Source organism: Theobroma cacao, chromosome 10, assembly GCF_053813885.1.
Source record: "Theobroma cacao isolate CCN51 chromosome 10, ASM5381388v1, whole genome shotgun sequence".
Lineage (NCBI taxonomy): Eukaryota > Viridiplantae > Streptophyta > Magnoliopsida > Malvales > Malvaceae > Theobroma > Theobroma cacao.
In genome coordinates, this window is record NC_142648.1 from 10,257,497 (window position 1) to 10,277,899 (window position 20,403).

Here is a 20,403-nt window from a genome sequence, read left to right on the forward strand (position 1 = left end):
CATAGCCAGCACCATCACGTGCATCCCCCCACATCGTGCATAATCAGTGTTATCGTGTACATCCCCCTACATCGTGCACACGGGCACTATCATCATCTATCTCTCACGCCACCATCATCACCGGCATGTGCATTCTCCACATCGTGCACACACAAGGTTACAGTCATTATATACAATATCATTCATCATGCACAACACACACACACACACACATATATATATATATATATCATCATAATACAATAGTGCATGAATCCATAGCAATCACATATTACAACATAAATCCATTTTTCAAAAGCTTGTTCCCAAGGCACTTGTTTTCATGAAAAACTTGATAATTCATTCAAATGGGTGGCAATTACATTATATTTTCCAAAACAAGTTTTGAAGGTAGTCCACTCACAGGTGTCGAAAATCTGAATTTCGGGTGCACTCGGACTAATAGTCCTCAAGTGCAATTCCTTTGCCTTTTCCAGACGTCTCATTACCTTGACAAATAACAAAGTCGAGGAATTTACTATATTGTCCCTAAATCGATATAAACTAATTTAAATTACTAATGCTTGATATGTAAATGCAAAAATACGTCTGATTACCGCTTAATCGAGATATCGATTAAATTTGACCGATCACCCGATTAATTGGCGATGGTGTCCAAATTACCTTTAAATTAATTCATTTCTCCTCTAATACCTTAATTTACCACATACCATTTAAATAAAGCCAAATTCAGCATTAGAACCCTCACAGTTCCTTATAAAAAATTTGGTCATTTGGTGCACTAGCACCGAAATTTTTTTCTACATAATCGTTTCACCTTAATTCATCATTTTCCAAGCCATTTTCCTTGAAATAAAAACAATCCCCCATTGATATTCAGCCCTCATGATTCGACCAACAAGGAACCCTAGAGAAATTGAATATTTCTTTTGTGTTTTTGTTCATAACCATGATTAACTATCCTTAAACACTAACATAGTCTAAAATCAAATTATTCCAACAACAATTCCTCTTCCATAAACAATTCCTCTTCCATACCCATTTTTCAGAATTGAATTCATCATGATAACTCAATATTCAACCAAGAAAATTAAGAACAAAGGCATGGGTAAGCTAGGTATCAAGGAGAATTAAAGAAATTCTAACTTACCTAGCTTGTTTCCTTGATTTCTTCATTTTTTCTTTGAATTTCCACCTAGGTTTTCTTATTTTTTCCTTTGTTCTTGTTGCTGGTTCCCTAGGCCGAATATGGTGAGAGAATTGGGGATTTAATGGGCTGATTTCTATAGAAAATAATAAAATAATCAAGCATGCCACGTGTCACATGCTTATTGGTCCAATATTTTTAACTTTTTGACTTTTTCTTCTTAATTTTTCACCACAAATATTCTGGTATTTATCCAATCCTACCACAATTAAAATCCCTTGGTCTTGACAAGTGCTGGGGCGAAAAATTTACCGATTTGCCCCCGAGGTGAAAAATTTACGATTTTACCCCTATACTCCGAAATTCACCGAAATCACATTATTTCTACTTTTCAACCTCAAATAACACTAATATTGATCAATATTAACCAAATTGGGCAAAAAAATCATTTTATAAAAATTTTCATTTAGTCCCCTAATGGCAAAATTATCATTTTACCCTTGTGCTTCAAAATACCGGGAATCACAATTTTTCACTGCTAAACATCATTTTATACTCCAATAATCATAATTATATTTCATATAATTATTCTTGGTCAAATGTGATCAAATATTAGCTAAAAATCTTCATTTTATCATCAAATGATAAAATGACCGTTTTGTCCCTAATTTGTCAATTTTCCTGATGGACTTCAAACTAGACCTTGAACTCCAAATCACTATTCTAAGTCATTCCGTGGGTTTTAGAATTTTCAAATTCCTCTTAGAATTTCTATTTGAACTAGTTCAAGGCTTGATTTAACTTAGTTGTACCACTCGGTACAATACCGTCTTTTAATAGAGCTTGACAGGGTCTCACAAGTTGCACCAAATACAATATCATCCACATATATTTGCACAACAATTAAATCATTTAGATATCTCTTAATGAACAATGTAGTATCGATGTTGCCTCTATCATACCCATTCTCAACTATAAATTTTGAAAGCCTTTCATACCAAGCTCTAGGAGCTTGTTTCAATCCATACAAGGCTTTATGAAGTTTGAAAACATTATCAAATTTTTCAAAGTCTTCAAAACCATGTGGTTGTTCTACATATACTTCCTCTTGAATTAATCCATTTAAGAATGCACTTTTTACATTCATTTGGAACAATTTAAAATTCATGAAACATGCAAAAGCTAGCAACAACCTTATGGCTTTAATCCTAACAACCAAAGCAAAAGTTTCATCATAATCTATTCCTTCTTCTTGGTTGTATCCTTTTGCAACCGACCTAACTTTATTTCTAACTACATTTCCTTGCTCATCTACCTTATTTCTAAATACCCATTTTGTACCAACAATAGGGTGATTTGAAGGTCTAAGTACCAATGACCATACATGATTCCTTGTGAATTGATCAAGTTCTTCTTGCATGGCCATTATCCAACTTTCCTCTTTTTCAGCTTCTTCAAAGTTTTTAGGTTCAATTTGAGATATAAAAGTTGAAAACTCACAAATTTCTCTACTTGTTTTCCTAGTTTTAACTCCTTGTGAAATGTCACCTATTATTTGGTCTTGTGGGTGATCTCTTACAAATCTCCAACTCCTTGGTAAATCATCATGCTGATTTTCTGCTCTTTGCAGATTTTCTAGAGGTGGAGTTTCATTTTCTCTTCTAAGTGAGCTTTCTTTATTATTTTTGTTGTTTTCTAAGGTAATTTCCTCCATTTGTTTTTCTAGGACTTCTACATCATCATCATCATCATGAACTTCTTTTTGTAATGCATTTGACTCATCAAAAACTACATGAATTGATTCTTCTACGATTAAGGTCCTTTTGTTAAAAACTCTATAGGTTTTTGAGTTTAAAACATATCCTAAAAATATTGCTTCATCACTCTTTACATCAAACTTCCCTAGGGGCTATTTTCCATTGTTCAATACAAAGCATTTACAACCAAAACTCCTAAGGTGAGAAATATTTGGTTTCCCACCTTTATAAAGTTCATATGGAGTCTTTGAAATCAAAGGCCTTATTGAGACTCTATTAAGAATATAAGCTGTTGTTTTTACTACCTCAGCCTAAAGATATTTAGGTAGGTTGTTCTCACATAGCATGGTCCTAGCAATTTCTTTCAAGGTTCAGTTTTTTCTCTCTACAACTCCATTTTGGTGGGGTGTTCTGGGTGCAGAAAAATTGTGATCCAACCCCTTTTCATTGTAAAATTTTTCAAACTCATCATTTTCAAATTCTCGTCCATGATCACTCCTTTTGCTAACTATGGCTAGTCCTTTTTCATTTTCTACTTTCTTACAATGACTTAAGAATGCTTGAAGAGCATCATTCTTATGAGCAAGAAAATACACCCAAGTATATCTAGTATAGTCATCAACTATTACAAAGCCATAAGATTTTCCTCCTAAGCTAGTTGTGCTTATTGGACCAAATAGATCAATATGAAGCAATTCAAGAGGTCTAGATGTTGACACAATCTTCTTAGACTTGAAGGATGTCCTAACTTGTTTTCCTAGTTGGCATGCATCACATATCCTATCATTTTCAAATTTTAACTCAGGCAATCCAGCAACAAGATTTTTCTTAATTAATTTTGACATAGTATGCATGCTCACATGTCCTAATCTCCTATGCCATAGCCAACTATCATTTTTAGCATTTGCAACAAGACATACTTCACTATTTACTTCAAGATCTTCGAGAAAAATTACATACATATTCTTCAATCTATTTCCTATAAATGAGATTTTATTTGTACTCATATCTATCACCTCACACTTAGTTAAATCAAAGCACACTTTAAATCCTTTATCACATAATTGACTAATACTTAGTAAATTATGCTTTAAGCATTTAACCAACAACACATGACTAATTTGAGTTTGGAAATTCTTACCAACTGTACCTATACCATGGATTCTTCCTTTTGAATCATCTCCAAAGAGTACGGTTCCTCCCTTTCTCTTACCTAGCTAAGCAAACAGCATTTCATGTCCTATCATGTGCCGTGAACAGCCACTGTCAAAGTACTAAGGCTGTTTCTTCTTGAGTTGAGCTCTTGAACATGTCTCTTTTAATTCCGACTCAACCTACAAAATAGAATTTCAGTTTTTCTTTACAAGTACCTATACTTTGATGGGTCGTTGAGTGTTAGTTGCAACAAAGGATCCCTTAGGAACCCAGATTTTCTTAACTTTCTGCACTTTTCTTTTCTTAAAACAGTCATATGATAAATGACCATGTTTACCACAATTATAACATTTAGGTAATGCTTTAGCTGAATTTTTATTGTGGTATGCATCTCTTTTTGAAGATTCATTTTTCAAGCATTTAAGCGCTGTATTTTCATCAAGAGTTATTTGCAAAGCTTCAGACTTGTTTTAAAACCTCAAAGTCTGTTTTTGAGTGTTCTAACTCAACTTGCAAAATATTTCTTTGCTCAAAAACAAAAGTAAATTCTTGTTTGATTTGTTCCAAATCATTTTCAAGTAATGCAGCCTTTTTCTTCAATGATTTGTATTTTGAAAAAAGTTTTGCAAATTCATCATAAAGGCACTCATACTCATCTTGTAAATCATCATAAGAATTAATGCAGGGGGATGAGGATACCTCTGTTTCATCCTCTTGTGCCATTAAACATATGTTTGCTCTTTCCTCAGATTTTTCATCATTAGTTTCAGTGCTTGATGTGTCACTGTCAGACCATGCAACTGCCGCCATTACTTTCTGGGATTTCTTATTTTTCTTGGGAGTTTCATCTTTCAGCAATGGACACTCGGACTTGAAGTGACTAGGTTTCTTGCATTCGTAGCAGTTCATCCCCTTTTTTTTGTTGGAGTCATTTTTGTTCCTTATTTTTCATGAAGCACCTTGGTCTTTCCTGAAACCTCTTCTAGCTAGCCTTCAATTTCTTCTGCTCATTAGCTTTCTAAATTTTCTTGCAACCAGAGCTAATTCTTCATCATCATCACAGGAAAGCTTTTCCATCTCTTCTTCAAGGATGCTAGCTTTAAGTGCAATACTCTTTTTCTTTTCCTTTGCTTCCCTTCGATTTTCTTCTTCTTTTTCCTTAAGCTCCAGCTCATGAGTAAGAAGAGAACCACAAATCTCATCAAGTGTGATGATGTTCAAATCTTTAGCCTCTCTAATGGCAGCCACTTTACGCTTCCAGTTTTTTGGTAGACTCCTAAGTAGTCTCTTAACTAATTCATGTTCAGTGATAGGCTTGCCTAGCTGACTCAGTTTATTTGTGATGTTTGCAAACCTATCAAACATGATGGTGATGTTTTCACCAGGCTCCATTTTGAACATTTTATAACTATGTGTTAAGAAAGCAATTTTGGACTCTTTTACTTGAGAAGTCCCTTCATAGATTATTCTAAGTTTTTCCCACACTTGTTTGGCTGTTGTACAGCTTAAGACTTTGTTAAATTTAGTGGGGGTTAATGCATGATGCAATATGTTGATAGCCTTAAAGTTTATTTGAACTTTCTTAGTTTCAGCCTCAGTCCAGTCAGACTTTGGCTTGGGCATCAACTCATTTGTCACCACATTCACTGTTGAGGGCATAAAAGGTCTATCAGTTATGACGTCTTGCATTTCATAGTCTATAGCTCTAATGTAAATTGACATTCTAGTGCTCCAATAAGGGTAATTAGAGCCATCAAACAGAGGTGGTCCATTTGTTGATTGTCCTTTAGCCACTACTAATTTTTGGAAAGCCATATGGATCCTCCCTAAGGATGTTAAGCCTTAATAATAGGAAACTAGCTCTGATACCAATTATTGGTCCCTATAATATGTGCTAGAGGGGGGTGAATAGCACAATTTGGCTCTTAACAATATTGGAAACTAATTTCCAAAACTTATGAAAATAAAAACAAAGTATAAGATGCACAGCAATTTAGAGTGGTTCGGTCCAAGACCTACATCCAATACCTTGATTATCCAACCAAGGATTTTCCCACAAATCCACTAAGGACTGGTGAAATTCACAAGTTTTCACCAAGCTTTACAATGGCTTTCACCAAACCTATCAAACATGCTGGTGATGTCTTCACCAGGTTCCATTTTAAACATTTTATAACTATGTGTTAAGAAAGCAATTTTGGACTCCTTTACTTGAGAAGTCCCTTCATAGATTATTCTAAGTTTTTTCCACACTTGTTTGGTTGTTGTACAGCTTAAGACTTTGTTAAATTTAGTGGGGGTTAATGCACGATGCAATATGTTGATAGCCTTAAAGTTTATTTGAACTTTCTTAGTTTCAGCCTCAGTCCATTCAGACTTTGGCTTGGGCATCAACTCATTTGTCACCACATTCACTGTTGAGGGCATAAAGGGTCTATCAGTTATGACATCCCACATTTCATAGTCTATAGCTCTAATGTAAATTGACATTCTAGTGCTCCAATAAAGGTAATTAAAGCCATCAAACAGAGGTGGTCCATTTGTTGATTGTCCCTTAGCCACTACTAAGTTTTGGAAAGCCATATGGATCCTCCCTAAGGATGTTAAGCCTTAATAACAGAGAACTAGCTCTGATACCAATTGTGGGTCCCTATAATATGTGCTAGAGGGGGGTGAATAGCACAATTTGGCTCTTAACAATATTGGAAACTAATTTCCAAAACTTATGAAAATAAAAACAAAGTATAAGATGCACAGCAATTTAGAGTGGTTCGATCCAAGACCTACATCCAACACCTTGATTATCGAACCAAGGATTTTCTCACAAATCCACTAAGGACTGGTGAAATTCACAAGCTTTCACCAAGCTTTACAATGGCTTTTACTCGGCTCAGCCAAAAACCTTTTACACTAGTTTTTCACGAGCTCAACTAAAACCCAAAATGGTTGCTCAACCACAACCTACAACAATCAAGCTATCCCAAGCTTGGATAACCCCTTAGAGTAACTCCCTCACTCTAAGAATACAAGAGAAGTAGTAAAAGAAGGTACTTATGATCACTGGTTGATCTGATTGGTACAAGATTGAGAGCAAAATAAAAATGCAAAGAGTAGGCGTTTAAGTGCAGTGAAGCTTTTCTAGTTTTTCTACTTTCTATAGCTCAAATTTCATTCAAGGCTTCTAAAAAAACTTGTTTCTCATTGTTGGAAGACCCTTTTATACTTGGAGATGCAACTCTGATGGCAATTTGACAATTTATGGCCATTAGAAATAGTTGAGGATGAGTTATAGCCGTTAATCTGTCTTGTAGTGCTCTGGTTCAAATTGTTGACAAAGAGTTCTTAGTCGACTGACTTGGTCGACTAAGTTGATTCTATTTCTGGTTTGCAGATCTTGGCAGAGAGCACTTAGTCAACTGACTTGGTCGACTAAATTGGTTATGTTTCTCAAACTCTTCAGCCCGCTATTTCTCCAATTTGAAATTTGATCAACCAATGTTCTTCCTTGTTTCACTAATAAGCTTCCTCCTTGTTATTCAGTTACATCTTGTTGATTTTATCCCTCTTTTTCTTTTAAAAATATTCTTTGAAGAGTTAATAAATTAATTTCATATATTAATTTCCTGCACACTCAAGTAAAGGTATTAGACACAAATAAATTGGAATATTTTATTATTATAAAAAACTAATGGAGCCAACAGAATAGTATTGATGTGATTCAAGAAGTATAGTACACATAATTGTATATACTATGGCATTGTCGAGTTTTCTATAGAGATTGGAAGATGATATAAAGTATAAACCAAGATACTATGTTAAGAGTGCCCGACAAAGTGATGTGGCAGAATTTTAAGACTTTCATTATTCGCCCTACATCGATTTGAATTTTGAGGACGAATTCATTTTAAGTGGGGGACACGGTAACACTTTGTACTTTGCTATGTTGACTAGTAAAGCTTATCATATGCCAATTGAGGTTAATTAGAGTGTTTAAGAGTGATGAAGGGTGGAAGGAATATTCTAGAGTAAAATATTCTGCACGTGAAGCAATAGCAATTAAATAAGAATATTTTTATTGAGGATGAATTAAGAATATAAAAAGTGATTTGGAAGTGAATCGAGGCATAATAAGATAGTTTGGGTGCCAAGGAGATAAATGGAAATTTTTGAAATAAAATAATATTAAAATATTAATATTTTATTTAGTGTTGAAATTTTTCATGAAGGAGTATATGGTCAATCTAAGTGGGGGAGAAGAAGAACGAGAAAATTTCAAAGAAAAATGACGTTAATGGGGCTTGCATATCTTTATTAAATAAAGTTAGTGTGGGTAAGTAAATATTTAAATATTACAGTGATACTACGTTGAAGCATAAACTTGATATTTTATTGATACAAGTGTTAAGGAAGAAAAATAGAAAGAAATTGGATTTAAAAGATTGTGGGAGGATGCAATTAAAAAGGGTGAAAACTTTGGAGGGTAAAATGGTAATTTTACTAGTAAGTTTTGACTCTTCATCCTTATCCCATGGCTGGTTCTTATCTTTTGGAAGCTTTGACTCTTCATCCTTATCCCATGGTTGGTTTTTATCTCCAGCCAAAAGATATTTTCGTCTTCTCCTCCATCCTCCTAACGCCCTGAGTCTCTGATATACTCCCTACTCCTTGCTCCCTGCTCAAGGAGTCGATGATCACTCCTCCCAACACCTTGAGTCGTGATATAATTTTTCCCATCTACTCCCTGCTCAAGGAGTCGATGATCACTGAGTTTGTGAGACTCACCCCTTTATTTCCCTTTTGCAAATAGTGATCGGCCTAGCGTGCAATCATCAACACTTATGGACTGCAGCAGATAGGTAAAGACATCTCATAGCATTTCATTCCAAGTCACTCCGCTACTAGAGGTTGAGTCATAGTACTTTGTTTATTTAATTGTAAATGGATAGTGGCTTGGGTGTAAGTATTGAATTGGAGATTTTAGACTTCATTGTATATACTTATGATTATATGTTTTAAAGATTAAATTGATTATTATAATTATGGTTTAAGTTATGATACGAAAGAATATGGTTTAATGTCACGACCCGGAAATCCCATCGGGCCCATGACAACCGCCGCGACGTCTCAATAGGCACTTATTACCCGAAATATCGATCGAAACCCCGTAAAGCTTAGCATCAGCTTCCGCATCTCCCCGATGAGCGACAGTTATTAAATCTCACATTTCAAGAAATCATAAGTCGTTTCCAAATCAAAACAATATAATATTATTTTTTACCTCACAGAGGTATTTTCGTCATTTTTCTTCGAAAATACTGAAATCCACCAAAAACATGATGTGTGGGCGAAAAACACATGTTTCATAATTAAAGTAAATTTAGATGTCTAAAACAATTATTTGAAATGAAATTATAATTGTTTGAATAAAATAATAATATTCAATAAAATATTCTATTTTCTAAAAAAAAAACAATATTTATAGAGAAATCCGTAATTAATTTCTGCAATGTAAAAGCTAAATATATTCATACGTACTTTAAAGCAGATAACTGAAGTATAAAATTTTTTTTACAGTGACACGTGGGCCACCAACTAACCAATAAGGTGCGAGTCTGTGAACCTACAATTTTGTCGATGCAAGGCTAATTGAAGTCCTTGATGCAATCGGCTATCTCGAGCTTGAAATGTGGGGAATTGAGGGTGGTGAGATTATAAAATCTCAGTGATTAAACAGACACCATATAAACTATCTAAAGGCTAGTAAATGGAGACGAATTAAAATATTTTTTTCCAATATATGTTTCATAACATGAATATTCAGTTTACTCAATTAATCAACATGGTTTATATATCTCACAAAACTTGGCTTCTGCCAAAATCATTCCCGAGGATGCCTTGGTCTAGGCATCTGACCGAGCCACCAAGGCAATTAAATGTCTTTACATCCGAAATTCTAGTCATGTCTTGGCGTTGGCTGAGTCTTACTCTCACGCGGTGGTCCACATGAAGTGCACTCAAATCTTTACCTCCAGAGACACCTTTCACACGGCTCTCTAATCGAGGTAAGGTATATCTGATTCTGTGCTCCCTCTCTTAGGCTGGTCCACAGAACCTCCACTACAGGGATTATGAATTATTTTATCTACCACCTGATTTATAAAATCTTTTTCTGCATGACATGGCAATTTATCTCAACCTAGCCTCTCAAGGCTGAATACATAGTATATATATAATTTTGATACAAACATCGATTTTGCCATTCATGCTTACATATTGCTATAAGCCATATAATTTAAAACACAATTTATAACACAAGCAAGCAGTCTCCAATTACTCTATTTTCAAAACTAGTATTCAATTTTTCAGAAAATTTATAAAATCATTTTATAAAATCACAATTTCTCCTAAAACATAGCAATTTAACATTTAAACCCATTTTCAATAAAATCACACAATTGTATAAAACTACTCTAGATAATTAAGACGATAATAAGTTCACTCACAGTTCTGGGAGTCGATGTACTCTTAATCCCAATCTTCAAGCACAATCTCTACACTTTTACCAGTGTAATTTGCTCACCACCTATCCACAATGTACAATACATAATTCACCACATTAATGCTTGACCATTATAAAATCAATTCAGGCTCGGTGTATATGCATGATATGATATGCAATTTATCCGACTACCACTTAAATGCGGTGTTGACGTAATTCGGCCTATTACCTGATCAAATGACAATTGTATCCGATTTAGTTCCAAATTGCTCCATTTCATTTCTAATACCTCAATTCACCAAATATTATTCCAATAACACCAATGTCATCATCAAAACCTTCCCATTTCTTCATGGAAAAATTTGGCCATTACAGTGCACTAACACCGTGATTTTTCCTACTTAATTTTCTCACCATTATTCATCATTTTCTAAGCCATTTCTCTTGAAATAATAACAATCCATCTCCCACACATATCAAGGAAGATTCGGCCTATGAAGATTCATGGAGAAAATGGATTCTTTTCTTCTTGTTTTGCTTCTAAATATGCTAAACAAACTAAAAACACTAACATATCTTAAAATCAATTCAATCCAACATCTTTCTCTCTCCATACCCATTTTGATCAGCCATGAATTCATCATGAAAACATGTAATTTAACCATGGAAAATATGGAGAAATGCTTAAGGAAAATAGATTTCAAGTTTAAATTGAAAAATCTTACCTTTCACTTATTTTCCTTGATTTTTCACACTTTTTCTCTTCAAATTCCCGACCTAGGGTTTGTTCTCTTCCTTTTTCCTTTTGTTCTTGGTGTGGCCGAATATTTGGAGAGAAATGAGGGTTTTATAGGCTGATTTTTATAGAAAATAATAAAATATTCTAAGCTTGACACATGGCATGTTTCCATTGGTCCATTTTTAAATATTTTAAAATTTTAAACCTTTTATCTCCACCACATGATTAGTCAAAGGTAAAAATGAGGATAAGGGAAGACCATGTGCTGGACAAATGTCCTGGTGGTGGAAAATTACTTTTTTACCCCTGGGGTGACAAAATTACCATTTTACCCCTATTTTCCAAATTATACCAAAAATTAAAATTTTTCACTTCTAAACCTCAAATCATACTCCAATACTCAAATCATACTCCAATAAGTCAAATGGGGCTAAAAAATCTTTTTTAAAATTCTTATTTTGTCCCCAAGTGGCAAATAACCATTTTGCCCCTAGATAGTGAAAATTTTGATTTGACTCCAAATTGATCCTCGAACTCTGAATTACAATTTTGAATCATCCCTAGACTGTGAAACTCTTAATTTCAGCTTAAAATTTCAATTTGAACTAATTAGAGGCTTAATCGACTTAATGATACCATTAGGGACAATATCGTCTTTTAACGATTTTTTAAACTTCCTAAATATGTAAACATTTTATTGAGCATGTAAATGACGTCCTAATTATTTTATAAAATAGGGTTTGACAATACTACCCCCCTTAAAATAAAATTTTGTCCTCAAAATTTCTCTTATCAAATTCAAAGGAAAAGTGGGGTATTATCTTTTTATTCGATGCTCAACTTCTAGTGTTATCTCCTTTATAAGGAATCTTAATTTGCTCATCGTATTTATTTCCAATTCAACTTGAATACTTCACTTATATCTATTATTAGCCTTTAGAATTTTATCAGCAATAATCCTCTCAATCATGAGTCTTTATGTCATTTAGAATTACACTAGGTAATTTCCCAAGATAAAGAGTCTACGCAGCCTCCTGTCTATAATCGGTGCTGCAGTCACTGACTATAAACAAGACTCTATGTCAACTCCACTATTTCGCTGTTTACCACAATTAGCAAAGGTAAATTTTCTATCATAGATGTATGATCGAGATACTGGCCCCAACATATCTATATTATCTATGTGATATGCCTTATAATCCCATTTATGCTTCCAAGATCTATCTTGATTTGATTATCGAATACGGTGCAGTATCACAATTCCTCAAAGTCATCTTTTTGTCCTCAATCATCTTTCATGCCTCTATATTGCTTTGTATCCTTCTTGTATTTCAACATTAATTTGTTACTTAAGATTTAAATTCATTTGAACCTTGTATACCTCAAGCATTTTTTAGTTCTAATTTCCACAATATAATAAGAAATTCTTATAGCAATATTCCATATGAACTCATTTACTATATTATTCTTGAAACCTTTATTTACATTATCCTCGTTTGATACTAACATCCATTGTCACTATCTCACATTTCATCTAACTTTTCACTCACTTTCTCTAGGTTGGACTCATGCTTCATCTTCCGTTACAACAAAAACTCTTGTCGAAGAATGAGTTTGTGGTCTAGAAGGTGGATACACTGGAGTGTTACTCTCCACTCCGGATTGTATGGTCACACCTTGCCTCTACTGTGATTCAACCAAATCTCTCCCCTGTATATCCGTACGAACTAGTGGGAATGGAGCAGCTACAGTAGCTTGTCCTAATTGGGGACAATTACTCCTAATGTGACCGGGCTGATCACAATGAAAACATCGTACCGGCCCCCTGTATAGCCCTACATGATAATTCCCACACGTTCTGCATCTATCAAAACTTTGGGATCTTTTCCTAGAAACAGTCATCTCAAACTTACCAAATCTCGAAAGCCTCTGTTGTGTCTGTGAAAATGAAGGTTGGGAAGATGTTACTGGAACAGAGGTATTTCTTCTTGATACAGGTGAATCCTTACCCTTTTTTAATGGCTGGTTGGAGGATACACTCAGATTCCTCCTCTTTGTAGACTCAACTCGCATTCTCTTATTTTCATTTGTGAGCTTCTCAGCCCTTAAAGCCATTTGCACTACTTCCTTATGCGGCTCCTTACCAGTCATTGTCATCCGCTCTCTAATCTCATTACAGAGCCCTTCCTCAAAATAATTGGCCTATCCTGCTTAGATTTCACCAAATTCGGCACATATAACATCAACTCGTTAAAACGAGCCTCGTACTCCTCTACCGTTAAATTTACTTGTTTCAAACTCAGAAATTCTCTCTTCTTTTCTTTTTGATGGAAATAAGTGAAAAACTGACCATCAAATTCTCTTAGGAAGTTTGATCATATCTGAGGAGTAGTGGAACGGGACTTCATCGAATTCCACCAAGTACGAGCCCTTTTCTCTAGTAATCTCGTAGCCACCATTAGCTTCATATCGTCATCTAATCTCATGTCAGAGAGAGTCTCTGAAACCTGGTTAATCCAGTCCTTTGTCATAGTGGCATCCAACTCACCCATGAAAGACATGCAACCAAGTTGCCTAGCCTCCTTCAGCTTCTTAGAAATAGATACATCCTGTACTGGCGGAACTAAAAGAGTAGCTGGAGGCACTATAGGTGGAGCCTGACCAGTCTGAGCTTGACCAGCCATTACGGTAAAGAAGGCTGCCAATGCTTGTGCCATCTCAAGAGGCATGGCAAGACTGCCAGTAGGTGGCGGAATAGGTGGATGTGAAGGACTCTCTGCCTGCTCAGCAGCAGGTGCTGCTCGATACGTGGATGCAGCTGATCCCTCCTCTACTGCCTCTTACTGACGAGGTTGGGGACGACCTCTTCCTCTCCTTGCTGATCTAGTAATAGATGGGCATTCTTGTATAGGAGGCATAGTGATCTATACAAGGGAACAAGGTAAATTTAATCAACCTTAGACTATATATGCAGATGCATGCATTCTATTCAACCTAACATAATTTAACTTAACTTAACTTAACTAGAGGCCACGCAGTGTCAGTGTGGATTTCTTAAAACAACTTTAAAATCAAAAACTTTAAAATCCAAAGCTTTAAAACCAAAATCTCTAATCTTTAAACCATGCTCTAATACCACTTTAATTGTAACGACCCAAAACTCCCATCGGGCCCATGACAACCGCCACGATGTCCCGATAGGCACTTATTACCCAAAATGTCGATCGAAACCCCGCAAGGCTTAGCATCAACTTCCGCATCTCCCCGGTGAGTGACAGTTATTAAATCTCACATTTCAGGAAATCATAAGTCGTTTCCAAATCAAAACAATATAATATTATTTTTTACCTCACAAGGGCATTTTCGTCATTTTTCTTCAAAAATATCGAAACACGCCAAAAACATGATATGTGGGCGAAAAACACATGTTTCATAATTAAAGTAAATTTAGATGTCTAAAATAATTATTTGAAATGAAATTATAATTGTTTGAATAAAATAATAATATTCAATAAAATATTCTATTTTCTAAAAAAAATAATATTTATAGAGAAATTCGTAATTAATTTCTGTAGTGTAAAAGCTAAATATATTCATACGTACTTTAAAGCAGATAACTGAAGTATAAAATTTCTTTTACAATAACACGTGGGCCCCCAATTAACTAATAAGGTGCGAGTTTGTGAACCTACAATTTTGTCGATGCAAGGCTAACTGAAGTCCTTGATGAAATCGGCTATCTACTGGTTATCTCGAGCCTGAAATGTGGGGAATTGAGGGTGGTGAGATTATAAAAGCCCAGTAAGTAAGCAGACACCATCTAAACTATCTAAAGGCGAGTAAATGGAGACGAATTAAAATATTTTTTTTCCAATATATGTTTCATAACATGAATATTCAGTTTACTCAATTAATCAACATGGCTTATATATCTCACAAAACTTGGCTCCTGCCAAAATCATTCCCGAGGATACCTTGGCCTAGGCATCTGACCGAGCCACCAAGGCGGTTAAATGTCTTTACATCCGAAATTCTAGCCATGTCTTGGCGTTAGCTGAGTCTCACTCTCACGCAGTGGTCCACGTGAAGTGCACTCAAATCTTTAACTCCAGAAACACCCTTCACACGGCTCTCCGATCGAGGTAAGGTATATATGATTCTGTGCCCCCTCTCTTAGACTGGTCCACAGAACCTCCACTGCAGGGATTATGAATTATTTTATCTACCACCTGATTTATAAAATCTTTTTCTGCATGACATGGTAATTTATCGCAACCTAGCCTTTCAAGGCTGAATACATAGTATATATATAATTTTGATACAAACACCGACTTTGCCATTCATGCTTATATATTGCCATAAGCCATATAATTTAAAACACAATTTATAACACAAGCAGGCAGTCTCCAATTACTCTATTTTCAAAACCAGTATTCAATTTTCCAGAAAATTTATAAAATCATTTTATAAAATCACAATTTCTCCTAAAACATAGCAATTTACCATTTAAACTCATTTTCTATAAAATCACACAATTGTATAAAACTACTCTAAATAATTAAGACGATATTAAGTTCACTCACAATTCTAGAAGTCGATGTACTCCTAATCTCAATCTTCAAGCACAATCTCTATACTTTTACCAGTGTAATTTGCTCACCACCTATCCACAATGTACAATACATAATTCACCACATTAATGCTTGGCCATTATAAAATCAATTCAGGCTCGGTGTATATGCATGATATGATATGCAACTTATCCAACTACCGCTTAAATGTGGTGCTGACCTAATTTAGTCTATTACCCGATTAAATGACAATTGTGTTCGATTTGGTTCCAAATTGCTCCATTTCATTTCTAATACCTCAATTCACCAAATATTATTCAAATAACACCAATTTTAGCATCAAAACCTTCCCATTTCTTCATGGAAAAATTAGGCCATTATAGTGCACTAACACCGTGATTTTTCCTACTTAATTTTCTCACCATTATTCATCATTTTCTAAGCCATTTCTCTTGAAATAATAACAATCCATCTCCCACACATATCAAGGAAGATTCGGCCAATGAAGATTCATGGGGAAAATGGATTCTTTTCTTGTTGTTTTGTTTCTAAATATGCTAAACTAACTAAAAACACTAACATATCTTAAAATCAATTCAATCCAACATCTTTCTCTCTCCATACCCATTTTGATCAGCCATGAATTCATCATGAAAACATGTAATTTAACCATGTAAAATAAGGAGAAATGCTTAAGGAAAATAGATTTCAAGTTTAAATTGAAAAATCTTACCTTTATAACTTATTTTCCTTGATTTTCCACACTTTTTTTCTTCAAATTCCCCACTTAGGGTTTGTTCTCTTCCTTTTTCCTTTTGTTCTTGGTGTGGTCGAATATTTGGAGAGAAATGAGGGGTTTATAGGCTGATTTTTATAGAAAATAATAAAATATTCTAAGCTTGACACATGGCATGTTTCCATTGGTCTATTTTTAAAACTTTAAAAAGTTTAAACCTTTTATCTCCACCACATGAGTAGTCAAAGGTCAAAATGAGGATAAGGGAAGACCATGTGCTGGACAAATGTCCTGGTGGTGGAAAATTACTTTTTTGCCCCTAGGGTGGTAAAATTACCATTTTACCCCTATGCTCCAAATTATACCGAAAATTAAAATTTTTCACTTCTAAATCTCAAATCATACTCCAATACTCAAATCATACTCTAGTAAGTCAAATGGGACTAAAAAATCTTTTCTCAAATTCCCATTTTATCTCTAGGTGGCAAATGACCATTTTACCCCTAAATAGTGAAAATTTTGGTTTGACTCCAAATTGATCCTTGTACTCCGAATTACCATTTTGAGTCATCCCTGGACTGTGAAACTCTTAATTTCACCTTAAAATTCCTATTTGAACTAATTTGAGGCTTAATCGACTTAATGATACCATTAGGGGCAATATCGTCTTTTAATGATTTCTTGAACTTCCTAAATATGCAAACATTTTATTGAGCATGTAAATGAAGTCATAATTATTTTATAGAACAGGGTTTAACATTTAAGCACTAATATGGATTGGTGAACGAGTATAGTGCATTATCGGGAATCTCTAATAAGGCTTGCTTGGGTCTGGTGGGCTATGCCTATTAGGTCCATGCATCGGTCATGGCCCAAGATTGGGGCTGTGACAGAGACACTCTAAGGGAATTTATTCAAGCTTGGATTGCTTGATTGGGTATATAAGTTCTAACTTAGCCTAGAAAAGTTAATTTGGGTTTTGGTTGATCTCGAGAAAAACTATTGTAAAAAGTTGTGGCTGAGCCTACTAAAAGCCATTGTAAAGCTTGGTGGGAGCTTGGGAATTCCACCGTTTTAGTGAGTTGATTTCGAAAATCCTTGGTTAAACAATCAAGGTAGTGGATGTAGGTCTTTGACCGAACCACTCTAAATTCTGGTGCAATGTCTACCCTGTTTTTGTTTTTGTTTTCATTTCTTCTTAAATTATTCTCTCATCTTGCTTCAAACTTCTCATTGTTAATCCTTAACTTACACATAATTAGAAGTCAATTTTGTAAAAGCCAAAAAATGCTATTCACTCCCCTCTAGCACAATTACTTGGGACTAACAAATTCTTATGCCAAGCTTCATTGTTCGGATGAGATTTTTATATTTTGAGTACTATGTCTTTTGCTTAGATTCATATGCATATCTAGAGAAGGTTTATGTGAATGTGAATTTTTGAATTATGTATTGAGTTCTAGAAGTTGTTTGATTCTCTCTCGAGACAAAATCTTAGGCTACACTTTGTTAAGAAGATGATTTGGGCCATTTTTGGACCGATTGAGCCTTTTGTATCATTCTTTTACATAAATTATCCTTAGTTTTTCCCTTTGAGCCTAATGACACCTTTCTTTGTTTGAACACTTAATTGTTAGCTTAAACCCTTATACTGTAATTTTTAACAATTCTTGCACCCCTCATTCCTAAGTGCGTAAGTCAATTTAAGAAGTGTTACAAGCTAAATGGTGAAAAAGGTAGTAATGGTGAAAGGCTCAAAAATATGATTGTATTCATCTCACTACCCAATAAAAGAAATAAGTTTAGGGTGTGAAATTAAGAAAAAGAAAAAGAGAAAGAAAGAAAAAAAAACCAAGATTGAAGTGTTGAACAAAAGAAAAGTTTTAATGAAAAAGGGGTATATTAGGTAAAGGAAATTAAAGCTCTAAATAATTCCTAGATTGATTATGTGCTTAGGGTAATTTAAGCTATACATTATCCCATATCCAACTTAACCCTAGCCATACATTACCAGCTAATTAAAGTCCCATTGATCCTTAATTTAATGTTAGTCTACATTAATGGAGAGAGAAATGAAAAGCAAACTAATGGAATTTAATTACTAATTTGAATTTTGCATGAATATAAACTTATCCAAATTGTACAATATTCTAGGTGAAAAGATTGTACGCACACATGAAAATTCACTTAACAATAAGCTTGCATTTGAATTGAAACATGAACTTGAAAAATATTTGTGCATTGCTTAGAGTTATAAATATGGATTAACTCTTGAGGATATTAAAGGTGATTAATGAAATGGTGCAATTGAATTCTGGCTAAAGGTTTTTGTTGTTTAAGTTATTGCATTTTGTTTTATGTTTTGCTCAAAGACTAGCAAAATCTTAAGTTGGAGGGTGTGATAACTTTATTTTATAGAGTTATTTTGACATATTTTGGGAGCTTAAGTAGCTAGATCTTTGAGATTTTAGGCTCGAATTTTAGTATTTTAGTTGTTTTTTTAGATTAAGTTAGATTACATGTTGAATAGTTAATTTAAGTTATTTTAGTTCAATATTACTTTATTTTGCTTTAATTTACTTTAAGATGAGTTATTGTCAATTTTTGTCATGGTTTTGTGTAGGATATTTGATGAGAAAGGTGCATTTGAGTCAAAATAGCACAAATATGGTGAAGGCTTCATTCATACATGCTACCGTAATTCAAAGATAACTTGAGTTACAAAAGTCCAATTGATGTGATTCTTAATCCATTGGAAAGATGAGAAAAGGTACTAAAACTTTCATGTTTACCACTTTACCCAGTTCAAATCAGATCGAGATGAAAATCATGTTGGAAGATGATGGATGAATGTATTTCTGCACAAGGCAGCATGGTGATTGGAAGCTACGGTTACTCATGGCCGTGGTGTTGAGGAAGCTAGAGCCTTAGCACTGGGAAAAACATGGTTGTAGTGGTGGATGGTTGAGGTGCATCATACTTTGGCCCAAGGCCAGAATGCCACGGTGTGGAACAAGTATAGTCACGATGCCACTAATGATTACCATGGAGCCACAACGCCAAGGAGTCATGGCTACGACGCCACCCCAGTTTCCAACAATAAAATTTATGATGAAATTTTGGAAATTAAGGCACCTTGCACATATTTAAGGGCCTTTTTCAAGGCATTCAAGGGAGAAAATTGTAACAGCTTTTCTAGAGAATTTGAGCTAAGAAGCAAGCAAGAAATCAAGAGCAATTGAGAGAGATTTGATATCAACTAGGCTTCAATATTAGTTTATTTCTCTCTTTTATATTATACTTATTTCTTTTTTTGAATTCATGGCTGAATTTCTTTGGATATTGTTTTATTTAGATATCATGAACTAATTTGTTTTTCTAGGATTATGGTGGATTTCAACATGTAGTCTGAATATTTGTTTCTCTTTTATTTATCATGAATGGGTATAGTTTTACTTATTCAAATTTGTTCTTATTGCCTTTAGTTGCCTAATTCAACAATTAATTGATTTGTGAATCTAATTGAAACTCGATAGAGAAATTTTAGGTTAGACTAAGATTTGAATAGTGTATGTTCACGTCACTTAGTTGATCTAATTCGCGATTCAAGTAAACATACATAAATCGTCATACAAGCCAAATTAGAACACTCGCTTAATGAACTTAATTTAATTGATTCCTATAGACATGTAGTGAACTAATTAAATTAGGTATTTGTGCAAGCATCTCTATGGAGACTTGTCCATAGCTTTGGATTCTAGGTTAGTAAAACCACTCAAAAAAGATAAATAATGAAAGA